We start from the raw sequence: 27,144 nt of genomic DNA, 5'->3' as shown, positions 1-27,144 counted from the left end.
AGAAAAAAACATTGTGAATCACATTAGGAATGATGGAAGAAGTTATCATTAAGTTTTACCTTTCATTTGGGCCTCAAGAACACTGAATTTCATTAGTATTAATTCTTTGCTAAAAAAATGGTATAAGAGTGATTCTGCTCTTGATACTGGCAGTATCAAGTTTCCATTTGACTGTGTACAATATAATCCTGTAAAATGTATTTCTGCATTATTTGGCTGCAGAAACATGCAGCCTTTGAGGAGTGCTGTGAATAGGTTTTCAGTATAATGTATATTTTTAAAGCTCTAAGATGAGAAAGACATACCTCAAATTGATTAGAGAACATCTTTTACAGTTAGAGGTGCTGCATGACCACTGTGAGTTGTACATAAATCTTACTTCTTTTTGGCAATGATTTTTATATGTGGTTTGATTTATATTCTGAGACGCCAAGAGACTAGCAACATAAATCAGGAAAATGAAGCAGCCTAATATGCAATAGCTGGTTACAAAATTCATACTTGGTATTAGATGAAATAAAGTGTAAATTCTCAGATGATAGAGAACCGTTATCTACAGAGTTAATCCAGCTCTGTGTGCAGAAATGTGACAAGATGACTGTGCTGGTTCATTTGGGCACTGGAATCCTTGGGCAAAGTCTTGTCTCTGATGTTAATGGCCACTTGGCTTGCCTGGTGTCAGGGTTTTACCTTGTATCATGATACTTCCCAAGCACTTTTTAACAGAAGGAACAGAAAGATGTTTCAGAGCAACTGACCAGTGGAAAACAGGGAGCAGAGCATTAGGAAGGAGGATTTGCACAAAGGCTGTCTGTGGAGTAGACTTTTTATGTTGCATGGTACCATCAACCTGTAGCAGTTGATTGTTAGTGGAGTCCTTCTCCAGGGTACATTACAAGAGACTTCTTTGCTGATAGGCTTGGCACCTCTTTTCTGCCTGTGGTGACAGATTATATTTACTGGGGAGCTGTCTGAGTGAGAGGGCTTCAAAACCACAACAGACTGTGTTCACTGGAAGTCCAGCAAGTAGTACAAGCCAGCAATTTCCTGTATGTGAGAGTTTATATGAGCTTTTTAGAGCTTATATAAGTGAACAGGGGCATCTCCCCCTCTTTTTCTGTTAAGGATAAGGAAGAAGGGGAGAGGAGGAAAGCAGCCTCACATGCACAGACATGCTCTTTTGTATTCCAAAACTATGCAAAGACGGATTTTGAAAGAAAACTATTTAATGACATGGAGGCAAACTTGAATTTGGAATAGCAGCAGAAGCAACTAGATTTTGTGTAACTGTGTATTGCCAGCAGTGTTTTTATAAGGTGATCATTCATACTTAGCATTCTGCTACATCCATGCTGTTTCTAAATGTGCTTGAGGTCTTTTAGTTCAAAGGATACAAGGATTAACAAATGTTGCATAGTTAGCATTATTGTTGTTACACCATTACCTGGTCTTAGTCAATTGTAAAGGTGTCAACACCACCACCCTTACAGAAATACTTGTTAGATTTTAGCGTAAATCAAATTTGAATGTCTTAAGATTTGAACCTCAAAGCCAACAGTTGGTTATCTCCAGTTATTAAGACTGTCTCAAATCTGTACTGTGCAAATAAGGTCTTCTGGATTCTTGCCAGCTCTCTTGTCACATCTTGCTCTTTTCACTGTTTTGGCTCTTTTCAGGGCATAACCTGAAGACTAGTAGCAGCTTGAAATACACCAGACACAAAAGACTATTTGTAAGACAGAGAGAGATTTTCTTTCAATGATGAGATTTCAAATGATAGGTGTGGGAAACATCTCTCCCTCTTTCATTTTCCTCTTTTTATTTATATCTGTTCCATTCCCATTTCACCATTGGATTAGCAGGCTTTGCGCCAGTAGATCTATATTTTAGATATATACAATTGAAAACACCGTGGTCACTGAATGAATGAAAAATACATTGTGACTTGTGAAGGGCTATACCCATGCTTTCTCTGGCTGACCTTGTTGATGAGACCTGTTAGTCAGCATGGGAGCCATTTGGAAGGGCAAGAGACAAACAATTACAGGTTTATGTGCCTAACCTTACTGGCAGGCAATATCTTGGAGACATTAATAAGATGTGAGATCACAAAACATCTGGAGAAATACCAGCTGACAAAAGGTAGCTATTTCTGATTCATAAGGAATAAATTGTGTCTGGCAACTCTGGAAATGGAGAAGAACAGTAAAAAATGAGAGTGGATTGGCAGTTCAAACAGACATGAAGAAGATTTGCAGCATCCATGTTCTGTGCAAAGATTTGCAATTACAGCTGGAGAAATTACTTTAATAGTCATGCTTAGATAAGATGACAGGCACTTGGTCTGGAGGTTTCTTTGTGCACAGTCTTTAATTAGCCTTTAATTAAATTAAGACTTTAATTCATCTTTAATCCACAGCTGATCTGTGCTCAGTGGGCTCTGATCAGTTCACTTGAACTGTAATATTTCTAAGAAGGAAGTATAAGAAAATTTAACAAGTTGGGACAAAATGAAGACAGTATGATCTTAATACTTTAGCTGAATACAGCCCTTCATGTATAGGGGCGTTTTGTAACAACTTGAACTTCAGAACAGACCACTTTCCCCACCTGTGTTGGGATCCTAAAAAGTGCATATTGTTTGTGTCCCCAGTAATAGCAAAATCCTATCGCGGCTATCCTATCTCAGGAAATACAACCTCATGTAACCCACAAATGTCCAGCCAGAGGGGAGAAAGTTATGTAGTTGAGGAGATTATTCTGCTCTTATACTATATACATATACTATTCTGCAACCTGGAAAAAATTTCATATTGATGATTCGCATATGTATGTTTGCAACAGGGCTGAAATTAACATTAAAATATTAATTTGGATAAGTAGCTGATACTGTGCTACAGGGAATTTACTCTAATCACTTACCTGCTATTTTGTCTTTCTGGAAGAGGCTGCAGGAGATTTTCTGCAGTGTCCAGGAACCTACAAGACAGTTCATCATCTATTCTCTCTTCTTATCACATGCTGTAATTTATTAAATGCCTTAATATCCACTGAGATTTAAAGTTCTGTGCATGCAAATGAGTTAGTATTATTTATTTCATCTTGTAGCTATTTGTAGGGAATTATTATGCTGTGTGCAAAGCACTGAAATGCCTGTACCGAGTTCTTACATAGGAGCTATGGAAATTAAAGCTGCGAGAAAGCAGTGTCTTCCTGTAGGTTTTCACAAATGTGTTCATAATGTGGATTCTCTGATTTTATACTAGTGACTTCTTGCTCTCCCCGGCTAGGACATGATTATGAGCAAGTAAACCTTGTCCGTGCAGATTATTTAGCATAGAAACTGAATGGGGGCAAATGGGTACCTGTTTTCTAATTTCCCCATTGACAGGTATTTCAGAGCCTGAGCTGACGTCCCTCTTCCCTCCCAGCTGTAGTCCTAAATCAGTAAAGTACTTGAGCATATATTTAGCCTTAGGTAGGTGCCTCAGTCCTGATGATTTTCACAAATTCTAAGATTTGTTTTAAACACATGTGTTCTAACTGCAGTTGCTTTCCTCAAGCAACTTTATAAATCCTAAAGTCTGAGCTTCAATTCCATTTTCCCTTCTGGAGGAGACCAGAGTTGCCAGGGTTATCTAGTGTTTGAGGGATGCTTCCCAGTGGAGGCATCTGAAAACAGAGCATGATACTTTTTCTTTCTAGCTGTGAAAGATGAAGTCTCTTCTATAATGATAAAGTTTCTTCCATAAATTGTAGTAAACTAGTAAATCTCTTTTTCCCCTTGTTTTTTCTCCCAGAGAAAGGGTTAGATTTTTTTCTCCCAGAGAAAAAACATCTGCCTTTTGCAGATGGTTGGCATAGTTTTTGACACAGGAGAAAGCTTGTAATGATGCAATACAGAGATAGGAGGGCTGTGTGGTATAAAACTACTTCTATATTTCTCCTTAAGAAATCTTGCATGCATCAGTGTTGGGGAAAGCAATTTCCCTATGAGCCACAGAAGGGTAGCGTTTGAGGATAAATGTATTTCCTGAAATGATTAAGAGCCAGTGTTTGCAAAGCACTTCATTATCTTTGGATGGGCAAGAATGCAAATTTAAGAGCACTAGCAATGATTGCTCTGAAACAGTTACTCACAGCTATTGTATGCAAACAGCAAAAACCAGTGAGTGGGACTGTCGTTTAAATACAAATGTAATTTGGGAAGATTTTTTTTCAGATTATGTAGTTATTTAGTTCTGTTGGTGAAACCATTCACAGAAGGCTAAACAAATTTTGCATATTAAAGTTGTTTAGTAGGTGTCAGTTCTGACCATGTGAAGGCTAATTCCACAAATGGTTGCTGTTGAGCATGATACTTCCCAGTAACATTGGCTGGACAATGATGCTGTAGTATGTCACTTGTATACTCAAACACAAGTTTTAGTTGTAGTGACTTCAAAATCTGTGGCACAATACCTATCATTTCAAAGCTCAGAGTCTTCCATTTTTGTTGGATTTATTCCTGGTTAAGCTTAGGCTTCTCCTTTTGTTCTCTACTTCATTATCTTTTATCTTTTTATGAGGACACTGGATGTCATTTTGTTTCATCATTACATCAAGGCAGAAATATCTTTTCTTTATACTGTGGAAAACCAACATAGTTATACAAATGCAGAGCCAAGATAATCATATGCTGATAAATAGAGACCTAAACTGCCTCATGGACAAATAACTCCAATCCGAATTTTTTCTGCCAAATAGAAAATGTTCCAGCAAGTGAGGGTAGGCAAAAATACTGTAATGAATTATAAATGCAAAGTGCTAGCAAACTGTTCAGCAATGTGTTATGATGTTAAATATATAAGATATCAACATAAATTTTCTTTGAAAGTTGTATGCCAGTGCCATGATTTTTAATATAGAAACAGTAAGAAACCAATTGATTAGAATTTAAAGTATTTTATAACTTTTAAACAAAAAATGCAGTGAAACAGGTCTTCTCTCTGTTTTTGTGTTTTAAGAGTTTTTTTATGTGAGCAAAAATGCAAGACTTCTGCATAACCAGGTATATTAATGGGCTAGTGTAGGAGCCATACCAGGAAACTCTTAACAGGCGAGTTCCTTTTGCTTTACAGATATGTAATTAGTTCAGTGTAGTGCAGCATCAGTTAAGATCTGTCTCCAGATACCCTCCTAGGCTCAGTACCCCTAGAACTTATATTCGCCTTAAACATTCATCATGATACAGTTGCTAATGGGCATAGTGTAAACTTTACAAGTTGGGTCCTAAATTACTAATACATTCAGTATTGCACTTGCACATTCACCTACCATTCAAATACATCCCACAGAGGTGCAGATGCTGCATTCAGAGAGAGACATTTGAGAAATACAAGCATGGATACTAGTACCAGAACAGGGGTGGCTCTTTACAAGGAAGTATCACGTAGTCTTTCCATAGATATAAAAATATGGGATTGGCCAAATGGACCCTCCATTTCTTGATGATCAAGGGTGAAGAATGGCTTTCTGGAAGATACTTGCTAACTAAAACATTTTGCCGACTATGTACAGAAGTGAGTGGGTGAAATCCTGGTTGTTACTTTTTTGTTGTTTTGTGGTGGTGTTTGTGGTTTTTATTTATTTATTTTTTAAATGCAGGTGTTAGATGAGATTATCTAATGGTCCCTTCTGACCCTAAGGCAAAGTGCAGCCTCTACTTGACAATATTCATTGAGCTCTCTCAAACCCTTTTTACCAGTCCTTTGGGGAAGGAGGTTCCTAATGGGGAAGAATTTTATAGAGCAGAAAAGTGTTCGCCAGCAGAAATATTTGCTGTTGGCAGTTGATTTTTTGGGGAGGAGGGGAGGTTCACCAAGGTTTTCATTTGAAATGCCTTTTAAATCATCATTAAGGGTGCCTGTGGCAATATTCAGGCATGTCTTTGTATATTTTTCCCTGAAAAAAAAAGTAGCTTTTTTTTTTCCACCCCAAGGCAGAGAAACAAGGGTTTGCCTTTTATTTCACGGCAGAGGTAAATTTAATCGCATATTTGTGTCTTGGGGAAAAAAAAATAGGGGATATGACTAGCATCTGTCTCATGTCACCTTTCTTGGAAGCAATGCTTTCCAGCTTTGCTAAATTCATCCATCTCTTGAGCAAACTGACAGAGATTTAGAGAGCCAGAGCTGTATTTCTGTTAGGACTGTGCACTGCTCACTTTTGGAAATGATGGTCATTTTTAAAAAGCAGGTCTAGAAACTTTGATAAAAATAGCACAATATAATGGTGTGATTTGTAACCATGGATCAGTCATCAAATACACAACCTGCCAGATAACCAGGTATTAGTCCATTGTACAGGTTCCGCACAATTGCCAGCTGGCTCTGTATCTTCAAAGCAATCTGGAAAATTTAGGATGGCTTTTGGGTAGGAACACTCACAAAATGTCTGTAAGCCTTTTGCACTGTTTTTCCATTCAGAATTTAGAAATGATGATAGCTTTTTGGAAAATACTTTGCTTATGACCTGCTCCATTCAGTATGACACTCTGAGCAGAAGACAGTGCAAAGAGTCATGCTGTGGTGCACAACTGTCACTGAACTGCATGAATAGCGCCTGCATCAGCCTTTTGTCCCTGACCACAACAGAGACAACTGGCTGTCCCACGATAGGTACTGCTGCAGCGGGTTGTCCTCTGAAGAGACAGATGTCATAAACGAATGATATACAGCAGTCAGTGTGGCTTGTAGGGCTCACAGTGGCTGCAACATCCAAAGGCCATATGTAGTGATCTCATTAGTTTCTTGATTGCCTCCTGCACAGGCTGTTGGAAATGTTTAAAAGTGCAAGTTCAAAAGGGAAAATAATGTATCATGTTTGAATTTTCCCCTTCAGTCATGCAAAGCAAACAGAGAACCTGCTGTGTTTGGACGCTAGAATTTTTAGAGACAAGGGCATACCTTACTTGTCTCTTTTATGACTTTGCGTCACACCATATTTCACCACTGCCTCCCATAGTCAGAGTCCAAAAAGATATTGAAGACATGCAAAATCCTTTGGGTATTTTCAACCTGAGATATTTATCCACTTGGTTCTATTTCAGCCCCAGCAGATGTTTATTTTCTGCTAGGAATTTAAGGGAGACATCTTCAGAATTCCTGGGATGTTCAGTTTTAGATACAGCTATGAAGAAAAACACATGATGTTGGAAAATGTTTTATTGTATTCCTTTTTAGTGTTATTTATCTATCCTCATTTTCAAATGAGTATTAGAGGGACAGACACATTCTGCATCTCAGTCTGGGTTTACCTTTAGACTACTTTGACAACTCTGGGAAACCTTTTGATCTCGTTGCTCAGCAGCACTTTGCATTGTCTTTACTCCTTGTTTTCATCAATGGGATGTTTCCTTCCAGTCCATTTTTCATATTATTTAACTACGGTTTCCTAGCTTTTCAGAAGAGCTTGTTTCTGCCTGAACTGGGCAGCCCTTTTATAGCAAACACCAAGTGGAAAAATTTTCCGGGGCAAGATTTTTTACTGAGGCAACATTTTTGTTTTCAGCAGAATATATTCAATTGCAATTGGCAGCTTTGAAAGCATGGTAGACCATTTAAATTTAGCTGTTAAACCTAACACAGACACAAGCTATTATATTTCTTACCTACAACTGAGTATCTTTAAAAGTGATGCAAAATAAAAGCAAAAACGTCTTTGATGCTTTGATAAACAAAAGCATCAGTAAAGGTCTTTCTAATTTTATCCTTACTCCATAATTTACAAACTCATTAGTGCAAACGCAAACTATTATTTAAAATGTGTGATTAGGTATTAATTGTTGACAATAATTGATGAGAATTGCAGTCTGGAAAGATTTTTCTGTTTTGCCTTCATTGTCCTACTCTCTCAGATGGGTTTCCTACTGGGTGTTAAAGATAGTCTAAAAACTTGATTTTGGATTGGAAACTTAACTGTTCCTGGAGGAGAATAATGTTTCATGGTTGATGTACAGTTCAGCTTTTTTCTGAGTTTTGCTGTCTTTGTGTTTCTGAGTTCAGAATCACCATGGCCCTTATTGCCTTGCATCTAAAATCTGTCAGCATAGCCCTGAATTATTCTTTTTGTTCTCCACAGACAGTCTTTCCAGAAGAGAACAATAATCCCCTTGACCCACTTTACAGTGCATTGCACTAGTATTAGTATTAGTATTAGTATAGGAAAATGGTGTGGGTTTAGTGAAATATGACAAATAGTTTTCTACCCGACATATTAATTCATCTTGTAAATGTTATACACATGTATCTAAATTGTGGTTGCAAGGCTTCGAAAACCACCCCAGTGGTGGGAACTTCTGAAGTTTTGTCTGGCTGGCGGAATGCAGCATAGGGTCCAAAACCAAGGGCTGGCACAGCCTTGTTTCTTCCAAGTGGCAGTAACTGAGGTTGGAATCACAGCCTTTGTGTGTGTATGGACTTCTGGTGGGATATACCAGGGCAACACATTAAAATTTGCTGCAGTATTAATAATTTCCTGGTTGCTGTTTCCACTTAAAGAAGACACCATCTATGCCTGTGACATAAGAATAAATAATTTATGTAAATATTTTCTAAGTGGAATTACTCATTATTAACACAGTTCTGAAGACAAATGCAAGCAACATGTGTCAGCAAAAACATTGTTATTAAGGAATTCAGCTTCAAATCACATCATGATTCATAGAGCACCTGACTGATATTTTTTGATGCTCAATTTCATTTTTCTTCTTCACTAAATATGAAAATGTCTTATGGGCGTATTTCCGCTAATTATGGATCTGACTGATGCTATACCACAGGTTTACCTGAAGGCTTGTGTTGTTGTCTGGTAAATTGGAAACACAGGGAAGGATTCCTTGGGTAGCACGTCTGCTCAAATGTTGTGTAAGTGGAGGAGAAATGGAGCAGGTGGCATTAGGTTAAGAGAGACTGAACAGAGCTACAACAGGTCCATCTGAAATAAAAATGGGGGGTGAGATGGGAAGGCAAGCAGGACCTTTTTCACTGTGAAGGAAGAGCTGCAAGGTTGGTCTTCAGTGAAACCTGACTGAAGCTTGTGCATTAGTAGCCTCAGCTTCTAGTGCTTCAAGTCAATGGCTTCTTGGGTATGTGTAAGGCACTAGGAAGGTAGTAAAAGCTATGGTAAAATGAAGTAGTTAAATCGTTAAGTAAATTCTGAATTCTCCTCTAGTTTACTTTACTGAGGGAAGGTTAGGGTTTTGGTGCAGGTCTGAACATCAAATCATTGGCAGAGGGATAGAGCAGGACCTGCTGCTGTTTAGCTTCTGGTGCTTTAGTCTCACTGTGCTGCAAAAAGTACTTCTAAATTTTTAATTTTCTTCCTTAAAAATACTTTGCATTGATTCACATCAGTACAATGATCAATTTTTATACTCTTTGGAAGGAAAGAAGAGAGGGGATGAAAAGTATATAATTAATTGCAAATAATCTTGTGTATAATGTTTTAAGTAACTAAATTTGGTTTAGTTTGTTGTTTCCACCCCCGCCCCCCCCCCCCCAACAAGTCTGCCATGCTTTGTGATACCTTCCTGCCTCAGGTCTCTTAAATCACAACTGAATCTCTTTTATGACGCCTAGGGGAAAGTCAAAGGTTATGTTCCTTGCTTTCTTTTGTAAATATGTTACAGTCGATTTCATCTAGAATCTGGCTCTTTTCACAGCTGGTTGTTGAGGCTGTACTGTGATTTAAATCACTTAATATCCTGTCTTTTTTCTTTTTTTGGTAATGTTTCTTTCTCTAATATGAAGAACACCAGCATTCACGTAGATGTAGATTTTAAAAAGTACATTCTGGTTTCATTGGAATCTAAAGTTATATTTCCTCTATGGGTCTGGTACCTGCAAAATGCAAAACAAAATGCACCAGCCTAAGTAATACATCAAATAATGTACCAAGTTTTATCAGATTTTTTTCCATCTCAAATAAAGCAGGAGGACAGGAAGGTATATTAAGATGAATGACAGTTATTACAGAGAAATATTTGACTGATGATACACTTCCCATTCTCTGAAACTCTTCGTGTTCTTATTTCTGTGAAGTGATTTTCTTCTTTATGCGCCCTCAGTGCTAATCTGTAAATCAGCTATCAGGCCTGATTTAGAAACCCATAAAATAATGGTAGATTAATTTTATCATCTTCGTTTTGGTGCAAACTTCATGATTTGAGGAAGTCAGGAATTTTGAATAAAAATCATTGTTTCCACAGATTTCACAGGCTCTGTCAATCTGAATACATTTTGCTTACAGATTTGTGTTACAGTATGTTGTTTGAAATCAAGTTGGTAATGAAGTCAATAGAACAAAACAATATCCATCCGTTTCATGGAAGAATGCCCAGTGGCACTTCTGTGTGCATTTGGGGCTGCTTTACATACATCAGACATGCACTGCAACACTTAACTCTTGTCTCAGTTTGCAGTAACTTCTTTAAGGTCTTTGTCTCTTGGGCCAAGTTCACAGGTTTATGGAGATAACTGATTTTCCAAACACAAAAATAGAAATTTGATGGTTTTGCTATTTGCAAAACAAGAAGAAAAGAAAAAAAGCACACTGAGAATCATCACGGTCTTGTGTGTAAGGTATTTACTAGCATTTGTGGGAATGATCTAAACTTCACATGCTTTGCTGGTTTTATCTACCAAGCTTGAATCAGGATCCTGTTTTATCTGCAGCTGAAGCTGACAGCTGGTGAAGGAGAATAAAAAACCTTTGGGATTTTGGCCCATCATTAACTGCTTTATAGTGAAAACTTTTAAGTGTCTGAACTTAAAAATGCAATGTGCGTCCTCCAGCAGTACATGTTTGTTCTTGATTCTTACGTCTTTCATTTTCTTGCCAGAGGGGTAGGTGTATTTGCTGTGCTGGGGAAATACGACTAAACTTGGCTTGAAACTTAACAAATTGTACACTCTTTGCTTATAATTATTAAACCACAGATTAGCACATCTTTCTTTAAATCTCCAGTGATCCTTATACTCAGCTTTCTTCACTGGGATATGACATGAGTAGGTGGTGGAACAGAGGAAGCAGAACTCTTCATGCAGCAGTGAGGAGCCCATCCTCCCTCTTATTCATCTATCAAAGACCTAGGTTCCATTTAGGTAATTGTTTTTTTGTTATAATGGTCTTCCAGTGCTCCAAGTTATTCTCTATAAAATATTGCTTTTTTTCCCCTCTCCTCTCCCAGATTAACTTTAATACTCTACGGTTTGGTAGGTTTTCTGCATCTTCTGTGAAATGACACCGAGTCCCACAAATGTCCAGTGATTTCTTCTTGTACGATCAGAATAAATAGAAATTATGACAGTAACTCCATGGCAGATAGAATCCATCCCACAAAACAGAATAGAAAAAACTCAGACAATCTGGAGATCCTTGAAGGCCACAATAGCTCCTGTGCTGCATGGCATCACTTGTACAGGGATTCATAGTCCTGATCTTTGACAAAATGAATGCATACTCCTATTATATTTTCCATACAGTGTGTACCTTTTCCATATCAAAAGGTTGCTGAATTCCTGTAAATTCCCCACTGTGCAGCTGCAGGCTGCTGTAGACAAAAGGTGTTGCCATTTTCCTGGATGAATATAACTCATTATTCCCCTACGCTCCCCTACAACTTGACTTGTTGACAATATCAAGATAAATTCCCTCTTTTTTTTTTTTTTTTTTAATGCTATCTATCTGGCATGCCCAGTCAACATCCATCTGGAGATTTTTAATTGGGAAGTGGCAAGTCTTTCATTTTAATTGCAACATGACAGTAGAATAAAAATAGGATATCAAATATGTTATATCTGCTATGGTTGTTAAGACTTATCATCTGGGTCTTAATTTGCAACTACTTTTTGTGCAATAAAAGACAGAACTTGTACAATTTTATTTATTTATTTATTTAAAGAAAAGTAATAACCAGATCATAGCAATCATATGTCAGGAAAAAAAGTAATGTGATGCCATTAAGGCCCCATGCAGCCTAGTGCCCAGTTACTGTGAGGACTAAGTCCAGAGAAGAGTGGCAAAAGAACAGAACAATGAAGTGCTCCCCACGTGCTCCCATGGTATAGACAAGTCAATCCATCATGAGTGCACAGCCTAGCATCTGGGAGATCCAGATGATACACACTGTAGTTTTCCTGTATCAGCAGTAGTGTCTCTATTGTTGCCTTTTAAAAGCGCTTTTCTAGTGAGGCCTAGGGCATGATTGAAGTGCTTGTTATTGCAATTGCTCTGGCTCAATCAATCTTCATGCGTGATACAAGGCCAACCTCATCTTGGGCTCTTTATCTGCCCCTTCTGCTTGCAATTGTTAAGAATGCACTTGCTGACCTAAGAGCTAACAGTTCCTTTTATGTGAACCATATACATGTACTACTTAGTCAAGATGACACCTTTTAATTGTGATTCTAATTGCTTAACACAAAATGTTTGTTTTAACTGACTAAATCCCAGTCAAGCTTCCATCTTGGTATGTTTATGACTGCTTTTTTATAACGTACATTCCTGTGGATTATTTTGCAAGCGGTCCCATGGGTGTGTTAAGCATACAAGCATCCTTGCAAGGAGTTACTACAGACCTGTAGCTATAATTCAGGTGAATCATCATCCCCTTTGTTGAAGTTTTGCAGCAAAATATTTGGCTAAATACAGACAGGAGAGGTCTATTTAGGGTTCAGAATAAGAGCAACCTAGGTTTGTCATGCAAGGAAGAAAATTGCCTTAGACATGCAGTTCATTTGGATTTAATATGTCTACAGCTGAGCAGTATATTTAAAAGTTAAGTGCTGTTTTACTGTCAAAATACCCAGGGCCTGATTCACTCTCAATGTGTATCAACACGAGACCCTTAAATAGGATTTCTGGAGTAGAAAACTAGCGTAGGCAATCATTTGCAGGATCAGTGTGTTTAAATCTCCTTTGCAAGTGGAGAATGGTTAATATGGCTTCAACGTACATGGCTCTGACCTGGGTAGCTAGAGGATGTACTGACTCAGAGCATCACTGCTGAGGCTCTGGAAACTACAACTATAAACAAACCCCACATTTGTTCCTGCAGACATCCAGCTGTCCTTTCTCAGACCTGCACTATGAATATGCTTAAAAGTGCTTTGTCTTCAGGAGATGCGTTAAGTAATCCCTTACATTATTTTGAACTTAGATAAAACCCGTCTGTGGGCTGTGTGGTCAAGAAGGTGCAGGGCAAAAACTGTCCTGGCACAAATCTCATTTGATCTAGTGAATGCTTATTGTCATCTTGGAAAAAGAAACAGAACAGAAAATCCAGCTGCCCATACTGTAGTACCTAAAGGCCTCAGAAAATGGAGGAATGATGTGAAGAAGGAAAAAAATCCTTAAACCTGAATTTGTGGTGTGGCAGATTGAAATACCAAACTTCTGCTTTTTCCCAGACTGTGGCTGTTTTATTTTCATACTTTCTGTCACCCCTTTTGCCTTTTTCTTTCTGTTTGCTGGTTCATTGACCAAAATGCTCTCTTTCTGCTGGGAGTGTTTATGTATCATGTCCACTAATTTGAGTAATTGTAAATACTACTGTCCTACAGTGCTCTGTTTGTTCAGAATTCAACCATGTAATTACTTGGTGCAGGAGGATTGACCGTATCATTCTCTGCTGTGTTCAGAAAGCTTCACTGGCTTTTGGAGGATAAGTGAAGCAATTGGAAGATCTTACAAATAATATGTAGAGCTCTGTGTCCTACTTTATGACATTAGATAGTTTGGATTTGATTACTAGTCATGCTGTAACTCTGTCCCACTCTCTTTCCCATGCCCCTGTGATCAAAGAAAATTCTGCTAAAATATCACCTATTCTCAGGAAAATCTAGTTTAGCGTTGTGACTAGAATAGATTTTTTAAAGAATGGTATTTCTCATGTAATAAAACAATGTTTAGCTCTTGTATATGCTTCCAGCGGGGGATTTCATGGATAAATTCCTTGTCTCTTGCTACTGTAGCCATTTGAGAAGGTTATCCCTTTCTGCAGGGTGAGGAACTGAAAGAGGAGACAGTGACAGTAAAACTGAGGCTGACTGGCAGATGTCAGTTCTCTTGTTTCTACCTCAGCTCTGCCTTTTCAAGCTGTTTTTTGCCTTTGCATCACCCTGGAACTCAAACCAACAGCCATACCAGCAGCTGCTGAGAGTATAAGACTTCTGCACAAAGGTCCAGTCACCCAAATTTGTGCAATACACATTACGGCCATTCAGACCTTGCAGCCAAGGCCACCTGTAACTTCACTGTTTAAGTTCATATTTTAAAACATACAGGCTAGTTTTCAAAAGAAGTTTTCCCACCTTGCTTTAGTACAAGGAAATAATGCTGCAGTAGGCCTAAAGTGGATGTAAACTAATCAGCTCTTCACATTAATGCAGTCCAGCCTTCTTGGTTATATACCCTTGGTAAAGCCCATTACTGTCAGTCAGTTTTACCTGGTGAGGGCACTGAGCAGGCAGTCTGCCCTTCCATTGTCACCTGCAGTGGAGGGGAGGCTTTGCAGAATGAGGGTCTGTTCACCCCTTGCAGGGCTTCATCTTGGCAACTAGGCAGAAATTTAGTGTTCAAGAGGGACCTGGGGCTGAAGCACAGGCATCCCTTTCATCAGAGCTAACCATGAGGGTCTCTGTGGTAGGCACCACACTGCTGGGGCAGGGGTCTGTTGCTGGCTTGCTGCTTGCGTAGAAAATACTGACTGGTGGTACCTTTCCTTAACACACTTTACTGTTAGGTGCTCTTTGGAAAATATACAGTAATAGGTTACTTCCTCTGGTAGCTTTATGCGTAAAGGCTTTTCAGAGAACTGTTATTGCCAAATACTTTTAAGAGATGGAACCACAAATTAGAATCAAAGTAGGCAGAAAGATTTCTATACAACTCTGAATCTGTTCTTCAGGTACAAGAGGGACTGAGGTTTAATATGTGACTTCATGTTAAAGTCCTGACTTCAGCACATGCTGCTGTTTTGGGTTTTTTTTGTTTTTCTTTTCAGTCTCTCTCCATGCATCATACTGACTACTGAGGCCAGGCATCACCTCAGGGATCTCACTCCAAACATAAAGTAACCAACACTAAGTTTATATAATGTTCAGTAATGTGGTGGCTGACACTCCCTTTTTGGATGTACTTTCTGTACCTCCAGATAGTAAGTGGTGAGTACTGCCATAAAGAAATGAAGTTGTTAAACAACAAAGTTAAGTAACTTGCCCAAGGACGCACTTTGAAGTGGCTGGTTCCAGGTGGATTTTTGTGGTGCGCCACTGAAAGCAGTACAGTTTAGCACGAGCAGAATGGATCACCTCTAGAATCTTTTAGGAGAGTGCTGCAAATTTCAGTTTTCTATACTAAAGAGAATAGATCCTGCTGGCTTTGTTTCAAGGGATTAGAAATTGAGTGAAATGGGAACAGGTGGAAGCAAATCTTCTTCCCAACTGTTACTGTATTTCTCCTTTGCTGTGCTGAGAGTCTGCAGTTGTATAATTGTGAAGACAATTTTAGACTCCTTTGTACTCAAGAATACAGTAAGTTATGTTTTACCTGTCCGTCTCTGGAAAAGAAAAGCTTTAATTAAGTCTTACTTTAATTATGTCCCATCTATACAGTACCTAAACGCATTATGAGAGTATGACATTTGCTATTTGCCTGCCTTCTGGGAAGGTTTGGATACTGAATCCTCTCATGCTGTAGAAAGTTCCAAGTGCTATTATTAAAAGAACATGTGAAATAACACACATTGTTATAATAATTGCTAAGTAGTGGTGAAAACCTGAGTGATTAAAGTACAATCTGGAACTTTCTTCTGAAATAATAGAATTTGGTGCTCACAAGGAACTTCCCCAACACTGATGGTCCTAATGATCTGCTGGTATGGCTGGTGTCCTGGATCAGAGCCTCATTTCACAGAAATCAGATTTTTACCAGTCTCTTTGGTAACACTGGATTACCATAATGTGCTGTGCCAATACACAGTTCAAGTAAAAAAACAAACAGTCTTTGCAGGTTGTCTTACCTTAATTAAGATAATGAGAATGTTATAGTTTCTAATATTTATTGAAAATAATGTCCTTGAAATGGACTTTCAGGCATTATTTTATTACAAGCTCTGAGTGCTGATGGCCAAGAGATTGATAGGAATGTACATAAACAAAACATTCAGCTTTTTGAGGGGTCCTTAATCTCCTGTGCTGCATATCCATTAGTCTTTCTCGACCTGTTTGGTTAATGGAAATTTAAGCCTGTAAATGTAATAAGAATGAGCAGCCATGGACTTCTCTGCGTCTTCCCTGTCTCAATTCTCAGTAAGAAGCCCTAGGATAGAGGTAGGTGTTTCAGATATTTTTAAACATCTGCACTGGGCTGTTACATGTTATCTATGAGGGAAGAATATGAAAATTATATTTTTTAAATATATGTAGTTTTTCTATATTCTGTTCTTTTCAAGTTGTCACAGCTAGACGTGTGAATCTGCTTGGTTCTAAGGGAAGCCAGCATGCAGCAACTGAAAATATATTTGTCTTCAGGCATCAAAGTAAATATTACTCACTTGAAGATGACACATCTCCCCAGGGCAGCAGACTGATTCCCCTGAAGGTGAATATGCATCCAGGCAGGATGCATAATTTGGATTGTTTTTGCTCCACCCCTGTTTACTTTTGCCCACCAGTCAGTTATGTTGTCTGGACCTGTTTGCAGTCTGTTGCATTATCCAACAGCCTTTGGTGTCTTCTGCACATGCCTGTCTTCTGCCTTGAAAATTTGAGCTCTCAGACCATGCCCTTGCACAGGAATGGTCTGAAGGTTTTTGTATCAATCATGTTTGGTCTTATTTTCCTCTTAATGAGCGAAGTGGTACCTGCTCTAACAGCAGTGATTTGCAGTGACACTAACAGCAGTGATTTGCAAGGCATATGTTTCCAGCAATTCTGGTACAAACTCATATTTAAAAATATTTTTTCCCTTTTCAAGTGATAACAGGCAACAAAAAAGTGATAATGTTTTTTCAGAGAAACATTGAGAAGTGATGGTAAGAAGTCCATGGACACTGATACTACAATAAGCTTCCAAACTGATGTTAAATGCTGAGTAACATGATTTTGTGCCCAGCCAGATTTGCAGAGAGTATGAATTTTGCATTGCACACAGACTAATTTTTCTTTTTTGGAAAATCTTTTCCATATTAGCTCTGTTTGGGGCCTACTTAGAGGAATGTAATAGTGCTGCAAATAATACCTTGTTGCAGGAGTGTGTGTAGCAAATAATAGATCAACAACGCTTCATCTCAGCTTCACAGAATTGATCTGTCAAAGGGTGTCTGTCATCTCAGCTCTTGGTATTTCCGTAATATGCCCTGTGTTCCAGTATCAGAGATTTTGTTCCTTCAAAGGAGGTACAGACAGATGACATTTGAACTCCCAGTGGACTGATGACATGGAAGCATTTCTCAGAATGCAAAGGAGGATGTTGATTTCTAACATCCCCAAGCCCCTTGCTGTTGCTCCCAAGAAGGTGGAAGTGTTAATGCACAAGGAAGGTGATTGTTTTCCTCACCCATACCCCTACTGCACAGTGTCAAGATCTTGTAATCAAGTTACTGCCATAAAAAAAAAAAAAAACAACCAAAAACCCCCAACTCTTATCTTTTGTATACTTTCTTCTGTTTACAAGGCCTCAACTATGCTATTCAGAAGCAAAAGACACATTAATAACTGGGCATCTTGCTTTTATTAAGCCCTGTTTCCACTGGGGATAGGTCAACATGAGGAGCGGCATAGTGGAGTATAACTGTGCCAAGGACCTGGCTCCCATGCTTGTGAGTCTTTTTTATACAGTCCTCATGAAGATATGCCTTATATATATGTAGGGCTGAATTTGTTGTAGTTCCTTCAAGGAGCCAGATAGAGAAGGAATATGGGGAGGCAGAAAGTGATGGAAAATGTACAGAGGTAATCCTACTTCGTGAACACAAAGGCTGCAATTTGTCCTTTCCTTTCCTTCTACCTGCCCACCTCAGTTAGGACCAGGGAGAGACTGATATTTTGATTACTTGCCTTCACAACATTTCACATGGGCAATCTCTGGATTAAAAGAAAGTAATTGAGTGTCCAGTGTTCTCACCTGATTTTAAAAGCCTGCAATAAGCCTTATTTTAATATTTCCACCTCCTCGTTTCTGGCATACTGGCTAGATTACATATTGTTTCTGGTATCCTCTTCACAAATATAATTCTTTTTGTCTTTTTTCATACATTTACTAGGACTTTGCTGGGCTGCTGTTTTAATAAATCCTACAAGCTCACATTCTCATCCCTCTCTCCTCCATTTTTAACAAGGTATCAGTTACACTAATAACCTTATAAATCTCCTGAAGATGGTTCTGTTAGACTGGGAACTGGCTCATTGATGCATACCATTTACATAAGAGAAAACCAGCTTTTCATTCGTTGTGTGGTTTCTCCTTTGCCATAGTTCATTTTTGCTTGTGTGTACTACTGTAACATGTTTTTTTTCTTGTCGTCCAGCTGAATGCCAACAGCAGTTAGGAAACGAAGGCAGCAAAGAATTTCCATTAGGCATGGTGGAAGCATTCTTTACTGCTTGATGTCTCTGCTTTTGAAGGATTATCTTTCCTTTGATAGCACCCATATTTCTCTCTCTGGCTTCTTCCTTTAATGGTTTCTGAAATTTCAAAGTAATGCTTTTCCATCTCACTATGCTTAGGGCTATTAACTGCCTTAATAGTAAATGTTTCATATGTTTAAGTTTTGTCAGTGCAAGGGTTTTCTTGCAGAACTGCTACCAGAAAATCAGTTTAGTGTACAGCTTTTCTGAGGCTTTTTGTTGTGACTCGCATCTCACATGAGGCTTGAAAATAAATCAGTCCCCTTCTTTTGAACATTTTACCGGTACCGTTTCTTTGGAAACACTTGCCAGTGTCTCACATTTAAATAATTGTGAAGATAGATATTGAAGCTAAATAATGGCCAGTTGTCTTCAATGTCTGATAACAGCCAATGGCACATCAAGGCTTCATGGCTGTCATCACAAAGCCCATCACAACACAGGGGATTCCCAGAGTGACAGCATGAATAGAGTGTTGACCTTTCTCTTTCCAAAGCTGCTTGCTGCTTGGGAGAGGCAGGAGGACAGAGGCAGGCTGTCACGCATGCTGCCATTTGCCTTCCTGTCTAGACCTCCCCTTCATCCACCATACAATTCATATTGATATTTTACACTGCAGGACTTCTATCAGGAAGATTTTTTCTTTTTTTAAACAAACATATTAAGTCATGTAGGCAAAAGTGTAAAGTGTTCAATGATGCATGAGTGAGGATTCAAATATGACATATTTTGGTTACTTGTAATGCTCTAAGATTTTCTTTTCATTTATTGCTAAGGTCACAAATAGTTCTGCGGTTGTTCTCTTCTTCTCCCATTGTATCACCTTTTGAACTTGATGGGAGCTTGGTCATCTCTTTTGGTAGGTTGCAGATAAGATAAAGGTGAGCAGCTGTCTAATCTTCTGCTTCTGCTTGGATGAGGATGAAAGGAGTCTGGATTTAAGCCTCCACCTTCTGTTTCCTTTAGCTTTCAGAGATCTAAGATGCTTCCGTGTGCTTTTCAGCTGTTAACCTGAGTAAGCTCTGATCTGGGTTGTAGTCAAAAGTGTCTCTACGTGGGACAGTTAAAAAGGCATGACCTAATGGAGGAAAGAAGGCATTGAGGATCTGAGTTCATGTCCCAGCTTGGTGTTGTGACTTCAAAAGGAGGAATTCAAGAGTATTCCTGTGTGTCATGACTATATCTGAAGGTGAAATACATTGAGTGTGATACAATGGGTTACCATAACAATTGTTTTTTGGTGTGGGGTTTGTACACTGAGGGTTTCCACTTTTTAGGAGTATAAGCCAGTTAACTATGGAAATTTCCAGAGCTGGTTGGAGTCAAATTATTAAAATATGCAGCTCTTCTATAGTATAATGGTCTCTCTCTGTGGCATTAATCCTTCTCCTTTTCATACAATGCACTTGAAACGCTGCTTTTCTCTGTAGGCGGCAAGTATTGTCATAACTTCACTTCAAGAACTGTTCACCTTTTAAATGTAGAAAACAGTTCTCATTGTACTTCAGCTAGAGAATAATCCCTTTTCTTTCACTCCCTCATCCTCTGTTTTACACTGATGGTAAGCGAACTCTCAAGCAGTTACAATTTCACAGGAGCTTTCATGGATTGCAGAGCTCTGGGTTTTTCAGATACCATGCGTTCAATCAGCATCACTTGGAACGTCTCTCTGTTTTTAAATCTGACTTGTTAATGTCGCTACATTCATCCTAAATACTGCATTTTAAAGTGTGAATTCTTGTGGTTCTTTCTTTAATGTCTTCTCATTCTTTTTTTTTAAGCAGCTGTTGGTAGCTCTCCCTGCTGCTGTCATCTCTTAAACCTCTGCATTATAAACTGCAGAGTAGGGTGAATTTACTACATTAAATTAAGGTTTTGTAAAGTTGGCTTACATTATGCATTAGGAGCCCAAAAATAAAGAGAAATGGAAAACTGAGACATTCCTAATGTAATGTTCTAAACTTAGTTGATACTTTGATCCTTGAATAACTAGCACATTAGAAGCTTTTAAAATAATACCATATACAAAAATCCAGCTGGAAACATTCTTGATGTGCTGCATAGAAACAAGAATACCAGTGTTAGTGACACACTGTTGTTTAGATGAGATAGAGGAAGAGCACAAGAAAGGCCTCTGGCAGTGCAGTGAGGTTTGAAAACTAATGCTAAGCAAAACACTCTGTAAATGTATCAGTTGGTAATACATTCTGCTCCCAGTATAAGCCAAAATGTAGCAGAGAATTATTAATTACATCACCACACCTATATAATAGAGTTCACTGTAGTTATGTAGGAGTCAATGGTATTCAAGCAGTTTCTTTTGATGAAGTAATCGGGCTGCTTCTCGGGTCCGTTTCAGCTGCTAGGGGCGTGCTTCAAATGTAAATGACTGCCAAATGGATTCCTTCTGAATTCCAGCCAATTAAAATACATTTAAAGTGCAGCTGGTGGGGAGCAAAAGCCTTATAATTGCATAAGAAACATTTGGGCATGAAACAAATCCCTGAAGCTTGGTGAATGGCGACTATTAAATACTGCATTTCTGGAGAAGTAAAGCAGTCCAACAAAGAGCCTTCCGAAACTGCAGTCAGAAGCAAGGATGACACTTTTACACCACCTTAAAAGAGACAAAGTGGGGAGTGTGTTTGTTAGGGTGTCAGTTTTCTACCCTTGGCTCTTTAAACCGTGCAAGTTTGGCAGCTTGCCCTATGTGGTGCTGCATACAAATAGTGACAGAACAGTGTGGTATTTGTTAACCCACTTCTTGGGAAGTGAATGATTAAAACTCTGAAGGAAGATCTGAGAACCTCAGACATTATATTTTCTCTCAGTAAGACTATAATATTTACAGAATGAAACAGAAAATAGTGAATGAAGTGTAATGAATGACCTTCCTTTTCTGCTTTGCCTTGTAAGTAAGGACAGATTTTTTGTTTAATGCTTTAAATGTTATTATAAAAGAGGTTTACGGTTGGTAGCACTGAAAGATGCCATTAACACTTTTGATTTAAACTCATGTTTCAGGAAAAAGCTCAGCCGATATAACAGACCATGTGAAGAGGTGAAAGACATTAGGAAGTAGCTATGTGCAGTCACTGTAGACTGTGTGTCTGATAGATTCAGAAACCGTTACAGACTTTCTAAAACACAACTATATTTGACAGTTGGTACTTTCCAGCAATGTCACGGTCATGCCTGCATCTGCCTAAAAGTGAGATTTCAGATTTTTCTAATTTTTAATATGCCTTTGTAAAATGCAGTCTTATTTTGTTTAGTAGATTGTGCTGATTTTAGAAATAGGAACAAATATTTTTATAGGCAGTTCAGAGATTTTTATATGAAAATACTGTCTTTACCCATTTGGTATTAAACAAACAGTTGAAATTAGGTGATGAAAAGTGTTTCCTATGTTATCTAGAGTTTTTCTTAACTGTATCAGGAAGGAATAAATGAAATCAAAAAAATGTCTTCCAGAACTAACAAGTACAGGTTTCTACCTGTTGTGATATATTATCATATGAAATCCACATGAAATTATTTGAAATTCCTGTTTGCCTCCTATTCCAGCATATCAGTCAGACTTTTGGCTTTACTTTTGTTAACTGTGAGTAAAGACTCCTGCAAATTTCATAGTGACAGATGATATTGCAGCAGTTGGGGTTCAGTTAAATGTGCCTTGTTAATTGTCTGTGTGTAAGTAGCACAGAGCATGTTGTCAAAGGGAGGCTTGTAACAAAAAAGCTTATTGCCAAAATAAATGTCAATTAAATTATAAAATCAAGTTTTAAAGGCATTTGTCAAGAAACAAACATGAGTTCACATATACAATGAAAATAACTTTAGTGCAGTTAAGCACAAGAAAATTCAAGAGAATCAACACAAATCTCTAAATTGAGGGGTTGTTTTCTTTTTCCAATACCCTTATTTGTTAGCAATTATTCACAGCTTGCGTTCTATTGTGTAGATTGAAACTACTTTGTTTAGGTAAGACCTACTCATCACCAGCCACTGTTAGAAAATTAGGATCAATATGCATTTAATTGCAATAAGTTTTATGGAAATAGATATGTCTGTATATTTATGAAATGCATAGTATACATAAAATAATAAAACATTGTACATGAGTTTTAGCAGCCCCTGGTCTATAATAGTATTAAAGATTTGATACAAGCCCAAAGGCAGGAGCAGTACAGAAGGGTGCAAAGAATAGTTATCTAATCATAAGGAAGTGGAATTGACCCAAATAGTTAAGACTGCAATAGTTTGCTAATACTAATAGAAATTATTTTTTATGCTTTTGTATACTTTTAATAAACACTTTTAATAAACTGCTGGTTTAGGGTGTGTTTGAGATCTGAGGATGAACAGTGCAGTATAAGTAAATTTTTATTACAAGACAGAGAATAACCCCTTTCTAAAGCTGGTAAATGAGGAAGCTGATAACAGAGTGTAGCCTCACCAAAAAATGGGTTCTTGGTCACCTTCTTTTGATGGAACCTCAGGGCTAACAATGACAAAATTTGTTTTAGACTATGTCTCTGTATTAAACAGGCTTGACTCAGTATAAATCAAAAGATGAATCTAGGTCCTCCTGCAAAATAACATTTTTAATGTAATTCATTTTTCCTTTATACACATGTGCAATGATGGATGTATCCTCCAGGTCCAGTGATTCTTCTAATATACTAGTTACCTTAAGGCAAGCAAGATTGGTGCTTAGAAAGTATACAAGCAAACAGGTGAAGAGGATGTATTAGCATTTCTGCATTTCCTTCTTGATTTTGTTGTACCAGTGTTTGGCCAGGGTTTAGCTGTTTGCAAATCAGAGCCAACTTTGCTGTGCAATTAAACAGTGAGCAATTGTCTCTTCAGGGAGCTCACTGACCTGTAGGCTGTCTGGTCTCTGGAGGTTGGTGGAGCTTAAGCAGCTACAGATGAAACTTCCCAAACTGCAATGCACTTCTGCACAGGTGCTGAGGAAATAGTTTGAGAACGCTTAAGAATGTTTAGATGTCCCTGAGGTTAAATATCCTTTGGAAAGCTGGCTTTCTGGATTGTTTCCTTGGATATTAGCACTTAAATTCTGCCAAAATGTTGGGAAGTTTCTATTGGGCTTTTCACCAGAATGACTTGCTGAAAAGTTGTACAACTTTGGTGTGTCTCTGCAGGGAAAATTACATAAGTCTGTCTGATGGGTCAGCATAATTTATAATGGCAAACAGATAAGAACTTTCCTGGGGATTTCCCCTGGGTGGTATTACTCAGTGATTCTGCTACAGTAAAAGCCACTACTACTTCATGTCTTTGGCAGGTCAAACTCTGAAATCTTTGGGTATCTGAATATACCCTCTCCTTTATTAAGAGACTCGCATGGAGTCTGTAATGATTATACTGCCCAGAGGACTAGAGGATGGCTATTCTGCTCATTTCCTGAAAAGCAAGGTGCTCTTTGGTTTCTACATTAAAACATCTATTAATTTTAGGTAGGATTTACTGTTTCTTCTACCATAATTTTACTGGCGCTCTGGAGAACTCTGGAGGACAGAACCTAGCTGCATAATTGAGGGAAGTGGTACAGCAGCAGAGGGATGTCAAGCTAATTAGTGGATTAAGATGAAAGTCTCACCCAAGCTGAAGCCTAGCTAGTAGCACACCTCTTTCTTCCTGGCAGAAGGAAGATTTTTCCTAAGCGTGTAATATTTTCCAGCAACTATGAGGATAGAGGCCTCTACTTTTAATGCTGTGCTGCCTTCAAATCCTTGACAATGACTCATGTATGATGTTCAGGTACAAGTGAAGGTGTTGCTGTGAGGGAACTGTTGCCCTATGTCAGCCCTGATAACTTTGATGTTTGCCTTTGTGAAAATAGCTGCATAGCTCATGCTTCCCCACCGCTTCTGTCTTCCATCATGGTCACTGAAGCTGGTCCTGAAGTCCGCAGTCCTCTTGGCACAGGGATACAGGGACAGAAAGAAGCTGTATATTGTGGAAGACTGTGGGATGAATATGTTAATTTGGAGAATATAGAGTGGTTTGGGTTGGTAGGGACTTCTAAGATCATCTAGTCCCAACTCTCCTGCCATGCAAACCCCTGTGTTGTTAGCAGTCTTCCCTAGGCAAGTGGTAGATAGATAAATATCATTGCAGCAATGTGCAGTGTAGTGGTGGTGACATCATTTGAGACTTGTGAGTTGTGAATGAGTTGAGAGTGATGTTCACAGTGTGAGCAACTTGGAACAAAAAGCCAAAAGGATAGTGGTTGTTTTCCAGAGTAAATGTGAAAATGGCTGATGCTAATTGCGAAGTAGCATTTAATATTTATACTGAAGTTGTGTCTGATAGTTTGCTCATAATAAGACCTGTGAACTGAAAGCAAGTGCAACTACTGCACTATATATTTATAGAGAGATTGCTGCATGAAACTAGAATAGTGCTCATGCTTCTTAAGCTTCATCAAACAGTAAATTTTGGTCCTCATTGAGGTGACTAGCTCTTTCTTCATTCTTCTCTTAGCAGTTGTTTACTTGAAAAGGACAACAAAAGCACATTCATGTCCCCTTCTGGTGGTATTGTGAAGCCACACTGTGGATTGCTATTGCACTTTGGACATGCTTGCTATTACAAGATAAAGCCTGTTGGGCATTCAGTTCTGGGATCTTTGGTTTTGTGGGATTTTTTAAAAACAATTTTTTCATTTCGTTTGGTCATTGATTTGTTTAATATTTTCTATGCATCACATGTAGGAAAGTTGGGGCACAAGTTCTTGGGAGAACAGATAATTATTACCAAACATAGAAGTTGTGTAATATATGGAGGAAGAGAAGAAATACTTAAGTAGTATAAATGGTTACACTCTCTAACATGGTTAGTGGAAAACCTAATTGAAAGAGTAATGTATACCAGATGTGTATATTGCAAGGAGTATAATTTTGGTAGGAATGATTTCCAGTAGGAAATAATAGAAGGTAAGCAGGGCAAACCAGAATGTATTGCAAGGGATCTCTTTCTGGCATAGCTTTATGAGCACTTGTTAGTGTTTGTGGAACTTGGTCTTTGATAAACTTCTTTGTTCTTCATGTTACGGTTTTTTATAATAAGGGTAAGGGGGATGATCAGTAGTCTTTCACCAGTCAATGACAAATCATCAACAGTCAATGTCAAAGCATAAACTTAGAGCTATTCTTTAATTAACCAAATTATGGGATTGGCAATACTGGTTCAGGTTGTCCCTCAAAATCTGGAAGCAGAGATAGCTCTGGCAGCCCTCTCTCTGCAGAACTTCACCACAGTGGTGAAACTTAATCTCTTAATCTATAGTCATTAAAGTGATCATTTCAAATCTCATACTATCCATCTGAGAGCCTATGGGTAAACTTGAGATTAACCTTCTCAAAGTTACTTAACGCAGTTTGTTGGTAGCAGAACAACTATCCAGGCTCTCACCTAAGCAATAAAATTATGCATACAGTGAAGTTGCTGACAATCATTTCCTCTCCAGAAAGCAATTCTAATGAAAACGGTATTTTAGTTATCCAGAGTTGCATAGTTCAGGGTAGTAGTCCAGAACCTTTATCTTCTTGTGGTAACTAAAGCTGATGAAAGAACACACTGCTCTTAAATGAGAGTTTAAGGTCTTGATGATCAGTGCAGGTAGCTGTGGTTCATAAAATGAATCCTGAGCCTTAATGAAATGATTATTTCAGGCATACACTCTGCCTAAAGGGCCTAAGTAATTTTCCTGTCCAGAGTCAAGGAGTTGTCCCCTTCCTGTCTTCTGTAAGCAGGAATTCAGGGTAATTTTTATATCACTTCTTCTGTGGTAGCCCACATGAATGTTGTCTTTGTCACATCAACCCAGGAGAACTTCGCCTGGATAGGCAGCCGGACTCATTACTGTGAGCATTGTTTCTGTAGGGCAGGCTGTGTCTCTAGACACCAATTTGTATAAATGTGATTGCTCCAAGCAAGGGACTGCCTTTATTTTCTTCATTTGTTGGAAGAAAAGTAATTTACTCAGTAATTTTTCAGCCTCTCACTCACATTGGTTCAGTTTTGTGGCTGGTCCTAAAGGAAAAACGTATTCTTTATTTTTTCCAAATCACCCTTCCAGAGAAAATAACAGGAGCTGTGAAGTTCCTACTCCTTCCACTCCATCCCCTCTATGCCCATAGGGGATACAGGCAGAGACACTGTAAAGTAATACCTGTATCTACAGTCTTCCTCTTGTTTCAGTCTAGAAAGGCTATGTCTAGCTAAAGAAGAACTGACCCACTGTGTGGGGGACAAAATGTGTTCCTGGAACTATGTTCACATTCAAAGCAATGCTATACTTCAGCAACATTCTCTGACATTGCAACATGCAAGGAATGACTATTGCTGCGTTTGTTAGTGCAGGTTAATTTTTAAAAAATATTTTATACCTCCTTCGTGCTCCTGTGGAGGAAAACAGAGCTGATTTTCTTTTTTTTTTTTT

At 38.4% G+C, this 27,144-nt stretch overlaps 2 protein-coding genes across 6 annotated transcripts in view; both read left to right on the top strand.

Moving 5' to 3' along the window:
• ZRANB3 (zinc finger RANBP2-type containing 3) overlaps window positions 1–13,369 on the top strand; it is a 487,195-nt gene extending 473,826 nt beyond the window's left edge. The window contains exon 19 of the mRNA XM_061443528.1: window positions 13,352–13,369. The gene's annotated coding sequence lies outside the window, so the exon portion shown is untranslated. The remainder of the gene's footprint in view (window positions 1–13,351) is intronic.
• The window catches only part of NCKAP5 (NCK associated protein 5), a 507,525-nt gene that overhangs the window by 44,375 nt on the left and 436,006 nt on the right, over window positions 1–27,144 (top strand). For 2 of the 5 annotated variants that reach the window (XM_061442479.1, XM_061442281.1), the window contains exon 1: window positions 21,450–21,582. The exons of the other annotated variants lie outside the window; for them this stretch is intronic. The gene's annotated coding sequence lies outside the window, so the exon portion shown is untranslated. Of the gene's footprint in view, window positions 1–21,449; window positions 21,583–27,144 lie in introns of those variants that run through there. 5 annotated transcript variants of the gene reach the window in all.

Source organism: Pezoporus flaviventris, unplaced genomic scaffold (genome assembly GCF_033815535.1).
Source record: "Pezoporus flaviventris isolate CSIRO_AGI_PZ_B2104156 unplaced genomic scaffold, CSIRO_AGI_Pfla_v1 ptg000001l, whole genome shotgun sequence".
Lineage (NCBI taxonomy): Eukaryota > Metazoa > Chordata > Aves > Psittaciformes > Psittacidae > Pezoporus > Pezoporus flaviventris.
This window is presented reverse-complemented; position numbering and strand designations above follow the sequence as displayed.